The following is a 12,044-nucleotide window of genomic DNA, read 5'->3' as shown; positions in this document are numbered from 1 at the left end:
ACCTCTCACTGTCATTTTTCTGTACAAAGAAAAATGGTGGTCCTCATAGCTGCTTGGCTATGAGGGCATAAACACCCTATGACCACCTTTGAGAAGTGAACCTCATTCTCGGGAATCTAAAGTGCTCTTTCTTTTCTTTTTTTTTCCCCCAGTATTTTTTTTCTTTATTAAGAAATTTTCTACTCACTCCTCTTGCTATCCACAGATCCCCCCTCCTCCCTCCTCCCTCCTCCCACCTCCAGCCCTCTTTCCCAAGCCACCCCACATCCCCATATTCCCCAAATCAAGGTCTCCCATGGGGAGTCAGCAGAGCCCAGCACACTGAGCCTAAGCAGGTCTAAGCCCCTTCCCACTGCACCAAGGCTGTGCAAGATGTCACACCACAAGCACCGGATTCCCAGAAGCCTGCCCATGCACCGGGGACAGATCCCGATCCCCCTGCCTGGGTGCCCCTGAAACAGTTTGAGCCAAACAACCATCTTCCGTGTCCAGAGGGCCTAGTCCAGTCCCATGGGGGCTCCACAGCCACCAGTCCACAGTTCATGGGTTTGAAGTGCTCCTTCTAGCTCGTGAGAATGGTCCTTCTCTGTACAGGCATTCAACACTTCTGTCTGAGTGCCAGCATACAGCAAGCCCCATGCAGGGTGCCAGTGTATGACCCAGCATGGTGAGTGCATTTACACCATGTCTTTCCAAGGTAGTCTGGATATTTTCTGTATTTGGTTCTTTTTCTAGAGAGTAATTGAAAAGTACCAGCATGCATAAGGACAAAGAAAAGTTCCAGAAAGAGGTTCTTCTCCTAAGATCAAATGTCTAGATTCCTTGTGTCTCGTCCAGGTTGCTTTTTCTTCATTTTCCCCATTATCTGATGGGATGACAGTCCACTTTTGTGTCTTTGAGTGACGGCTTTCTTCAAATTCCTGTAAAAATACATCCCTAACTTGCTTTTATCCTTAAATCCAGCCACATGCCTTCAGTAGTCATTGGACTCTACCCTTGGTTCTCTCCTGTGACTTTATAATGAAGACTGATATGTGCCAGCCAGTACAGTAGTTTTTCCAGAATTGCATCCAAACCAGAAGAAATATCTCACATTGCCAGAGAGGACCAAAATAAAAACCCTTGTACTTGCCATCTTGGCTATATGATAGTCTTGTTAGTCACACACTGTATTTCGTAAACCACTATCTTAGTAAGCAATCCAGATGTTTCAAAGCTAAAATATACTTCCCTGACCCCAGAGTAGCTAGGATTCCCATGCTATTGAATCTGAGACAGGCAGGACTTGGGACTGTTTGTCCACTCAGTCAGCAAGCACAGCTGTGGAGAGGTACTTGGTTTTACTCTACAGCTGTATTGGCAGATGTCCCAGTGTTCAGTTACTAGCAGAATACGTCACAGGGAGGCTGGATAGAGGAGGAAGAGCATCCATTCTGGTAATGCAAAGTCATCCACAGCAGTGGAGCAGCTTCCTGACGGCATTGGTTTCCTGTTCATGATAGCAGTGTTGTGGTTCTAGGGACCAGCCTCCTGGTTGCTGGACTGTTGAAGGGGTGACTGCTATTGTGGCATTTCACTTCCTGGGAGTGGCTGCAGAAGTTGCCCCGATAAAGGCTCATTCTGGTCTGTCAGTCCTATTTAAAGCACTGTGGTCAATCTCTAGTCAGCCTTGGTAATATGCTAGAATGAAGCCTCTTCCCTCCTATGGATTTCTATTGGATACAATCTCAATAAGTTCAAACTGGCTGCACTTAGCCATTGTTCTCTTCCTGGCAGTCTTTCATGATTCTTTATATTTCCTACCAAGTCAGCATCTGACCATTCCTCCAGTATCTCATTCCAACCACCATCAACTCACCTACATTATTTGAAATCCTTCCAACTCACATCCTTGGCTGTCTCACTCCTTACAAGCCCACCTCCAGACAACATTAATAATTGAGAGTAGTAGCAGTCATTTGTCAAGCTCTTACTTGTTTGGCATTTTTCATACATTCATTTGTTTCTTCTTCCAATCAGTCTTAGGACATAGACATCATTACACATATGCTTCCAATAATGACACAAAGAGTCCATGCTTTGAGTGGCATGGCCAACATTCACAGCCAGTGGCTGGTAGCATTTAATTCAGGAGCCACACATATCTCTCCTTGTGCCTGCCCCTCCTCCTGCTGTCTTTGCTCAAATCACGTTTAACTCCTTCCCATTCCTACAGCCTTCTATATCTTCCCTGTCACCAGGTGTCTGATTTCTTCCTTCCCATGGAAAGCTTACTCACATTTTCCTTTTCATTGCTCTCTTTCCTATTTCCGTGTTTCCTCCTGATGGGAGTCGTCCGGCTCTTCCAATGCTTCCCCCATCCTCAGTGACACCACTCTTCATTGCATCCTTTGGTTCTCCCTATGGACATCCCCACTGACATCCAAATCCAAGAAGGCACCGCTTACTCATCACTAAGCACAGTCAGCACAGTTCCTGGGACATGGCTGACTATTTACTGAATATTTTATAAATGAATATTGAAGAAAGCTATTTAAAACCCAAGTCCATTTTATGGAAAGGACATTGCATAAGACATCCTGTTTCCATCTCAACACTTAAAAATAAACCCAAAATATAAAAATGTAACTTGAATGTGCTGTTTTTCTTATGAATGGTTTTCAACACATTATTTAAGAGAATGCCTATTAAATAAAGATGGTGTATGCAGAAGATAACATTCATCTGTGCTATCTGAGAACTTAGCAGGGGAAAAGGCCATTCTTCCTTGCCTTTACTGGATGGTTCTTATAGGCAAACTGTAGTGTATATGCTATGTAATAATGCATGTCCCCTCTTCTTACTCCAAGGTAAATGTTTGCTGTTTTCATAGTATTGATGTTAGAAATAATTAGTGGTGAGACTAACCTTAGAGAGTTTTTATTACCTTTTGTTGTACCCTAGAATCAAATGAAAGTTGTTTGTTTTGTTGTTTTTTTTTTAATCCTAAAATCCCAAGATCCACACAAGAGCAATTAAATTATAATCTCTGAGGCTTGAATATAAGCATCAGGATTATTTTAACTTCCCAAATTTTAAAACAAGTTTAAGAGTTAGTGTTTTTGGAGGATGGGAGTAAGGAGAGTCAGGGAGTGGATTAATCAAAACTAAGGTTGTATGAAAAAGCTTTATAGAGACCTGCTCCATATTTTAAGATAATTACAAAATACATTTTAAAGGATCTTGAACAGAGGTACCCTGCATGGGTGGACAATATGGCTCCCAGACGACATGAGTTATTACTTAAAAATCCCAGTGCTCAGCATGGGACACCTTTCTATGAGTTATTGGCCAGGGAGGCCCCAGCAGTCTCCAAAACAACACAGTCTATTGTCATTGCTTTTAGCTTCTCATCATAACTAGACAGTAAAACCCAAGGAAGACACCACACACTTTGGCTGCAGAATACAGAGAAATCAATCTCAGATTAGCCAGGGACAAAAGGTGCCATACTTTTCACTGAAAGAAAAAAGACATCAGTGATCTTAGGTAGTTCTGACCCTGCAAGCTCTAATACTTGTCCACAGATAAGATGTGCCCACTGGTATAATGATGGTATGACTGTTATGGGAATAACAAACTATTTTCTGGTTGAATTTGAGTTCTGGTCCCCAGGATAGAACTCATCTCTGATGCTATAAACATAGTCAAAAGTTCATGGCTAGGAGATCATTGGCCCTAGGGAGGATCCTACTGTTGTTATTTTTCCGAAAGGTCTGTTTGCCAAACTAGCTTCTAAATATTTATGTTTATACCCATAAATCTGTGCTAGACTCAACTGATCAGAGAAACTTCTTTTTGCAGTGGGCAGCAGTCATAACTGGTCTGCAATAAATAGCTATTAGAGCTCAGCCCTAAATGGGATGATTATAAACTCTCACCAGTACTTAGCAAAAGAGGAGGCAGAAAAAAACATAAGAACTGGAGGATGGGGAGAGACACTGAATAATGTCTTCTAGATACGATATGGCCCTTGTGCTTATGAACTCACAGAAACTATGGTACCGTAGGCCTGCACAAGATCAAGCCAATCTAAATTCCAACACAGATGGGGAAGGAGCTCACAAGGCCATACTCCTAGCTGAAGTTCTAATGTCATTTGATAGAGAAAGGAGAATCATTTTTCTTTGAGGGGTGTAGCTGCTAATAGATCACCCATGCTCCAGTGTACAGCCCCATGCCCATGTGCACATGGATAGCACTAACTGGACTCAGTGAGATATTATAAAGAAAGAGAGATAGAGATAGAGAGACATGAAGAGGGACAGGAAGAGGGAGAAAGGAGGAGGAGGACATGAAATTGGGTTGAGAGTTGAAAGCAGGAATCAGGAACAATCAAAATGCACTTTATGCATATATGGAATTTTCAAAGAATAGCTAAAACATTATTTCAAAAACGGACTTGTAGGACACGAAGTTGGGTGGGTGGGGAAAGGAGTGGATCTGGAATAAGTTGAAAGAGAGGGTAAATATGATTAAAACATGCAGTATAAAATTCTCAAAAAAATTAAAAAATTTTTTAATTTAAAAATTCTACATGGGATAGCATGCAGTGTGTGTTGTTGTCTTGTGACACTTGTGTTTTGTTAGGTCTTCTGCATGTGTTTCAGGAAGCAAGGAGAAACCATGGAGAGATGAGGTTGTTGTACTCACTGCAGGTGCCCAGACTTGGAAAGAAACGACTGTGCTAGGTTTAAACCCCGCCCACTCCTCTTCCTTACTCCAGTACCTGAGACCATAAATTGCTTTCCTGGGGTTATTAGAAAAACATACAGAGCTACAAACAAGGTGCTTGGCACTTGCCTTTCTCTCTCTTGTTTGGTGAGATGATGACTAAGGCAATGATTATTTTTTAAACAAAATACTTCTTGGCATTATTTAAGGAATCAGATGGTGTCTGCCTGGGGAGTGGCTTGATTTATTCTCATGGAGAATAAGGTCAAAATGTGCATTGATTCTGGCATAAATAGCAGAGGGGCTCATGAGGCTCTACCCCTAGCTGAGGGGCTATTGGCAATGAATAACTGGGGAATGAATTTTTCTTTTGTGGCTGTAGCTGCTGGTGGATTGACCATGCACATGCAGGCAAAACCAATAGAACTCAGTGGGTCATTAAAACAAGAAAAGAAGAGAGGAAGGTAGATGAAGTGTGATATGAGCAAGATACAGTTTATTTATTATACAACTGGTAAAGAATAAATAAAAATATTTTAAATTAAAATTTTTAATGTGTGCTAAAGTAAGCAAAATAATAAAATTGATAGCTTAAATATTTACCATCCAAATTATGTTCTGGTGTTTGGCATCACCAGACAAATTGCATATAATGTAGCATCTCTCTCTTATAGGGATGAAACAATGTGGAATTTTGTTAAGAATCATGAGCTATCCCCAAGTACCATGATGTCTGGAGAACATTGGCTTCCCTAGTACAGACTGTTTAGAATCCACTGTGTCCCCCATTCCACCTGCTCTATCTGCCTTTGGGAAATAGATTCTCTCTTCTCTTTCTGCAACTGGACAAGTATGACAGTCTAGATTTTAGAGAACCATCATGGAGTCAACATGATGCTACTGTTCATTGGTAATTATCATCAGTTTCTAAACCTTGGTTTTTTAACATGCTTTCTCCCTTGGGACTCTTAGACAAGTGCTGGGATTAGGAGAAGAAATCTTCAGACACCATACAGATGATCCAGTGAAGGTTGTACTTTCCCTGTGGCAAAGAAAGGAGAGAAAACCTGCAGAGGTGGCCAGTGGGAAAAGACAGTCCCTACAGAATCAGTGGACTTGAGTGTAAGTCCTAAGTCAGGCAATTGTTAATCTTCTGAACTTGGCAAGTCTCAAGGATTCCCCATTCCTCTTCTTTAAAATGAGATGAATCCTCCCCATCCCCCAAACATCAGGAGAACATATATACTAAGTTTGAAAAGTATGCACCTGGGGGCATTTTACTGGGGATGCTATCTCTTCAAAGACCTTCACTTGTGGAGAGCAGAGCAGAAGAAAATGAATCAATGCAGCTTTGAAAGAAATAAAGGTCTACTGTGCACACACAAAGGTGTTCTCTCCTGCATCAGGAGAAAACAGCCATTGGCTCAGCAAAGATCTAAATGAAGCAAACACTCAAAGGGCAAGTCTTCCCATAATCCCCACAATATGGAGAGCTCTTCTGCTGTGGGATGTTCTGTATGCTGTGAATATGCATTGCTCTGATTGGTTGATAAATAAAATGTTGATTGGGCAGTAGGCAGGCAAGAAGTATAGGTGGAGTAAGGAGATGAGGAAAATTCTGGGAAGAGGAAGGGCTGAGTTAGGAGTTGCCAGCCAGACACAGAAGAAGCAAGATGACAAGACAGAACTGAGAAAAGGTACCAAGCCACGTGGTTAAACATAGATAAGAATTATGGGGAATTTAAGTATAAGAGCTAGTCAGTAATTAGCCTGAGATAATAGTCAAGCAGTTATAATTAATTAAGCCTCTGTGCGCTTACTTGGGGATATGATTGGGCAATATTTGTCCCAACTTCTGGCCAGCTAGGACACAGGAAAAGTTCCAACTGCACTCCTCCTGTGGAGGCAAAGCACCAGGACTCTTTCCTTAAGTATCCCTTGAGGCAACTCCAGACATGCCACATATGAGCACCATGTTCATACAGAAATGAAGCAAGAGTCCATCTCTGAGGCAGCATAGAAACAGGTGTCTGGCACAGATGGGACTCTGGAAATAATAGGATCCCACCATCAGTAGAATGAGGGAACTATAGCCCAAATTATTGACTAAAATGTCTAAGGACACACTAAGCAGAAGGTCAGTCTTCCTCCAAGAGACACCAAGACTAAATAACTCACCATTCCATTCCCATGGCTAGGACCACAGATGACGTTAACTGTGGTGACCTTCTGATTCCTCTGCCCTCTGCTGTCTCTCTGGTTTCCTTTTACTAGCTGTCCTCATACAGTCAGCAGAAGCTCTGCAGTCAAGAGAAAAAAGGCCTAACCCTTTCCAGGATGGACAGTACAATTAAGGAACCAGCAACCAAAGGCTGAAGGAGACTTCATTTCTGCTGTTGATGTATATTCACAAATACACAGACCTCAACTGTGATCTTCTCATGTTCCTCTGATGTCAGTCATGGCGTATTTATTTAATCCACTCTAAAACACACAAACATTATTGCTAATGCTTACTGAGACTTTGCTCACCAGGTTCCAGGCAGCATGCTGAAGCTCCCGGAGACTGAGCCATTTCCACCCTCCCAATAGTCACATGAGATTATTGGAGAAATGGGGGTTCCGAGAAATGTAAAAACTTGTCCCAGCATAAGAAACTTCTTAGCTGAAGAACCAGATGTAAACATTCTCCATCTGGCTCCAGAGTCTCATCTATCCCCACAGTATTGTGAGCAGTCAGGAGACACTTGACCTTGTGCAAGCATCAGCCACAAGGATGCTACCCCACAACTACCCATTCAGCTTAGTTAACTTGACTTCTTTGATAAAATCTCAAATCAGACATCATTTCTCAAGAATCACTCTCAGGCTAAATTAGACGTCCAACATGAGCCCGATGGCCTCACCATCACGCACTCACACTCTGCACCTTACGTGTTTGCCTTTGTTCTGTGAGATTGGCATCTAAATGCAGAACACACTCCCCCTCTGTCTGCAAAGTAAAGCCATTCTGCCATTAGTTACTCTGACCTGATCCTCTACTATTCACACCCTACTCTGGGCTCCAGAAAAGGACTTGCTCCTTTGAGCCTCTGCAAAACCTTGAGTTTTGGTGCTGGTTGCTCCAGAAGTGGGATAACCTCTCCTTTTTGCCGCTGACACTGGGGAGTGGAAAAGTATGAACTGGATGATACTAATCACCCTAAGCCAAACCTAGAATAGCCAGGAAACAGCTCACTCCCGCATACAGAATCACTCAGATCTTTCTGTAATTTGGAGTCTTGGCATAATTTTTCTGGGCACCAGAGAGAGGAAGAAGTATGGCCACCCCCATCCCAAAGTGTGTACTCATTTCCTGCCCAGGACGAACCACTTCCCTTCACGAGTGCCTGTATGAGAACTAATTCCTTCTGGGGTAAAACCCCACCCCCACCTTCAGGCTGTCATCCTGTGCTATGAGCCCAACCTGACAAACACCCAACACTCCAGTATTAGTACCTTTTCTAAATTTTATGTGACTCATTCTTATCTATCATCATTGTGACTTGAGGAGAGCTCTTGACACACAGTGGATATTTGATGTCTATTTCTTCAATAAGTGAAAGGTGGGGCAAATGCCATCTCTGAAGCCTACACAGCACTTTTGGGTTTACAAAACAATTACTTCAAATTACAGATGAGAGAACTAAGTAATACCATCCACTAATAAAGACCAGGGGGGCCCTGGTATTGCTAATTTTACCCAGTACTACACTGTATAGGGATCAGCAAGGGTCAGCCTCTGCCAATGGTTGACCAAAGAGTGTAAAAGCAGCTCAGCTTCATCCTTCATCACTCAGAATCCGTGGCTGGTTTTGTGCAGCAGCAGTGAGGTGAGTGAGTGGCTGTCCTGAAAATCTGACTATTCGGCCCTTTAAAGAAAATGTTCATTAGCCCTGCTTGTTATTATTGGTGCCTTGTACGTTCAGATATCCACAGTTTACTCCCACATACATTATAAACACACACAAAGAGATTAGCACTCTAACATTTCTACCTGAACCCCTCAAGACTACCTGCAGTAATAGGGGTTGTATCAAAGTTTTTCACAATTAGTCCTGTCAAGGTTGGGGGAAATTCATAGGCCTTGACCATGTACTTGGTAACATGTCTTCATCCTCATAGCATGAGGATGTTGAAAAGAGTGGGAGAGAAGGAAGAAGGGAAGAAGGAGGGGGGAGGGAAAGAGGGAGGAAGGGAAAAGAAAAAGAGGCCTCTGACACAAATCTACCAAAAGTAGAAAGGAGAAAAAGATAAATATGGTAGTATTTTATTTGTACTGAAATGTGATTTTAATTGTATGTTAATAAATAAAGTTGCCCGGGGGGCCAGAGCTATTAGCAAGCCATAGGAAAGCAGGGCGGTGGTGGCGTACGCTTATAATCTCAGCACTTGGTAGGCAGAGCTAGGTAAGTCTCTATGTGTTCAGGGATACAGCCAGCATTGGAGACACACGCCTTTAAGACCTGGATGGCTGTACTTACAGGCAGTGATGAGGCAGTCACGTGTTTGGGTTTACAGCCAATGAGAAGGCAGAACAGAAAGACTATATAAAGACAAACACACAGGAAGTAGGTCTCATTCGGAGGTAGGACCACCGCAGGAGGAAGGGTAAGGTTTTAGCTCTGAGCTCTGACCTCTTGGCTTTCTCTTTTACATTCGTTCTGTGTTTCTTATTTCATAAGACGGTTGGTTACATCTACAGATAACAACATGGACCCTCTAAACAGAGGTTAAGCCCCACCCACTCATACAGTAGAGAAGTTACCATGACACCATGCTTTGACAACATATTTATTATGTTGTTGCATCATTGCTGTTTTGTTTTGTTTTTACTTCATTTTACATCTTGATGGCTTGAGTTAGAGAAGCAGCTGCTGAGAGCTTCCTACTACCAAAACTTTGAATTAGACCTGAATGGCCAAGAGTTCATTTGGTTTTGAAAAAGTGCATTAGTGTATGTGGGTTGCTAAAGTGAAGACTGTGTTCTAAAATAAGGAGGCTGCTGGTTGAGTACATGAAGTTTACAGTCAAGAGGAGGGCTTCTGAGCTGGGCATGTGGTATACATCTAGAATGCCAGCCTTGTGGAGACTGGGGTAGTGAGGCAGGAGGAGAGTTTGAGGACACAGTAAATCAAGGCAAGCCTGGACCACACATTGAGACCTCATCTCACAAAGTTAAAAAATGTAAGGGAGTTTAATAGAAGTCTCTCTAAAGAAGATATAAGAACGCAATGCTGCAGGAAAAGTGCCACATGGTTTTTGCCCTGTGGGGTCTTTGTTTTGGTTTTCAGGTAGCTACCTACCCAAGGAAGCAAAGACCAGCATTTCCATTGGAGGGAAATAAAAATAATCTTTCCATTTACACTAGTAAGGGGCAATTAATGAAGCCTGTGTGGATTTAAAATTTCTCTCTATGGCTGTATTTTAGATTGCACTACTCAGACCTCTAGAATTATGATATCAGACATGAGGACCTGCTAAAACAAGTACCAAAGCACATCCCTGCAAGCAGAGAGAGACACAGTAGATGGCCAGGAAGGACAAAATGCCACCACTCTTGGAGTCACATGCGGAAAGCTGCTGTCACTTACAAACACAAGCTTCCTGTGTTTATTCTTTCCTCCTTTTACATCAAGTATGAACAAGAATGATGTTGTATTTGCAAAAATATGAGGTAAAGGAGGAAATTCTGAGACACAAGTTTCCTGAGAGCATTGCTTCATGAAGTGGGGTTATTTCAAGCTGCCATTGTCTCTAAATTGTTATAATCCTGAAAGTTGTAGAAAATTGGTAGCAATGCACATAAGCCTTACCCATAAAAGCATAATTTATGTCTTAGACAATAGAATTGATTTTTTCCTCTGTGGTTATTGTACAATTTTTCAAAATTGTTTCTTGTCTATTTTTAAACCTGCTCCACCCAAACTGTTAGTATCTGTAGAAAAACTGTCCTTGGTAATTGGTCTGCTTTCTTCACAGATGTTGTCACTTCAACAATGTTGTGTTAGTGTGCACACAAATTCACACACCACACACACATACACATGACTACAAAGTTGACACTGTATTCCAGGGGTTCATCTACTTTTAAGGACTGTTCTCATCAAAGAGATATGACTATTGGAGTAGTTTTAAATCTGAATATAGGAGAAAGCTAAATATGGTGTTAAAGGGGAGGCATCGTGGTCCCCCTTTTACTGATGTGGAGATACAGAAGCTGTGGCTGAGATGCAGGGCATCTCTCTGAGCAATGTTTCCACGGGACTCCAACCCAGATTTTCAGAGGTCAAATTCATTTTCATCCAATTTCTTTGAGAAGCTTCTTCATCTCTCCCCAGTACTCAAAAGAACAAAAGGTCTGCATAGAGAGGCATAGCTGCCATCTACATCAGAGCTTCAGAAAGGACTGGGGTAATGATATTATCAGAAATACAGATTTGAAAACCCCCAAATTCCAAATTATTAGTTTCATTATGGTTAGTAAATTTGACAAGCACAGTGGAAATGAAAGAAAAGTGTGAGACCCAGGTGTGCTTTTATGGAGTATGGAAACTCATTTGTAGCAATAGCTAATGTACAATGAGTTTGCTATCAGCCAGTCTCTTGTCAAAGAACTTTTACATCCAGAGGGCTCATTTCATCTTATTTCTGTAGGGTTGGCCCTATTGTTATCCCCAATTGCAAGAGAAGCAAGCAAAGCCCTGAGAGACTAATTTAATTCAGTGTACACGGTGGTGGTGTCTGAAATCAATCAGGAAGCAACCCTGTGGATCCCACCAGCTGGGGAAGAAGGGAGGACCACCATAGCTGCGCAGATGTGGTGGGATCAAGGGAGGGAAGGGAAGAAATCTGGAAAAGTACACTAGGAAGAGCACAGAAGAGGAAATGAAACAGGGAAAGGGCCACAAGATGAGGAAGGAGAATCCAATGACCCCTGAAGATCACACTTGGAAAATATCTTGCACAGACAGAATTATTTTTCAGATTTCCTTGTGACATGCTTGTTTTATTAAAAAAAAAAAAACTGAGAGAGGGGCTCCTGAGATGACTTAGTATGCTTAAGATACTTGTCTAGTACTCTGAATTTGACCCCTAAACCCAAGTAAAGCTGCAAACTTTACACAAATAACAATAAAGTATCCTCTGACATCTAAATGATTACTGTGGCATGGGTGCACCCACCCACCTACACTCCAGTAATAATAAAAATAATAATAATAAACAAAATGCCATTTTTTATTTTATTTTTTATTTTATAATTTAATTTAATTTTACATATCAGCCATGGA

Source organism: Peromyscus leucopus, chromosome 2 (genome assembly GCF_004664715.2).
Source record: "Peromyscus leucopus breed LL Stock chromosome 2, UCI_PerLeu_2.1, whole genome shotgun sequence".
Lineage (NCBI taxonomy): Eukaryota > Metazoa > Chordata > Mammalia > Rodentia > Cricetidae > Peromyscus > Peromyscus leucopus.
This window is presented reverse-complemented; position numbering follows the sequence as displayed.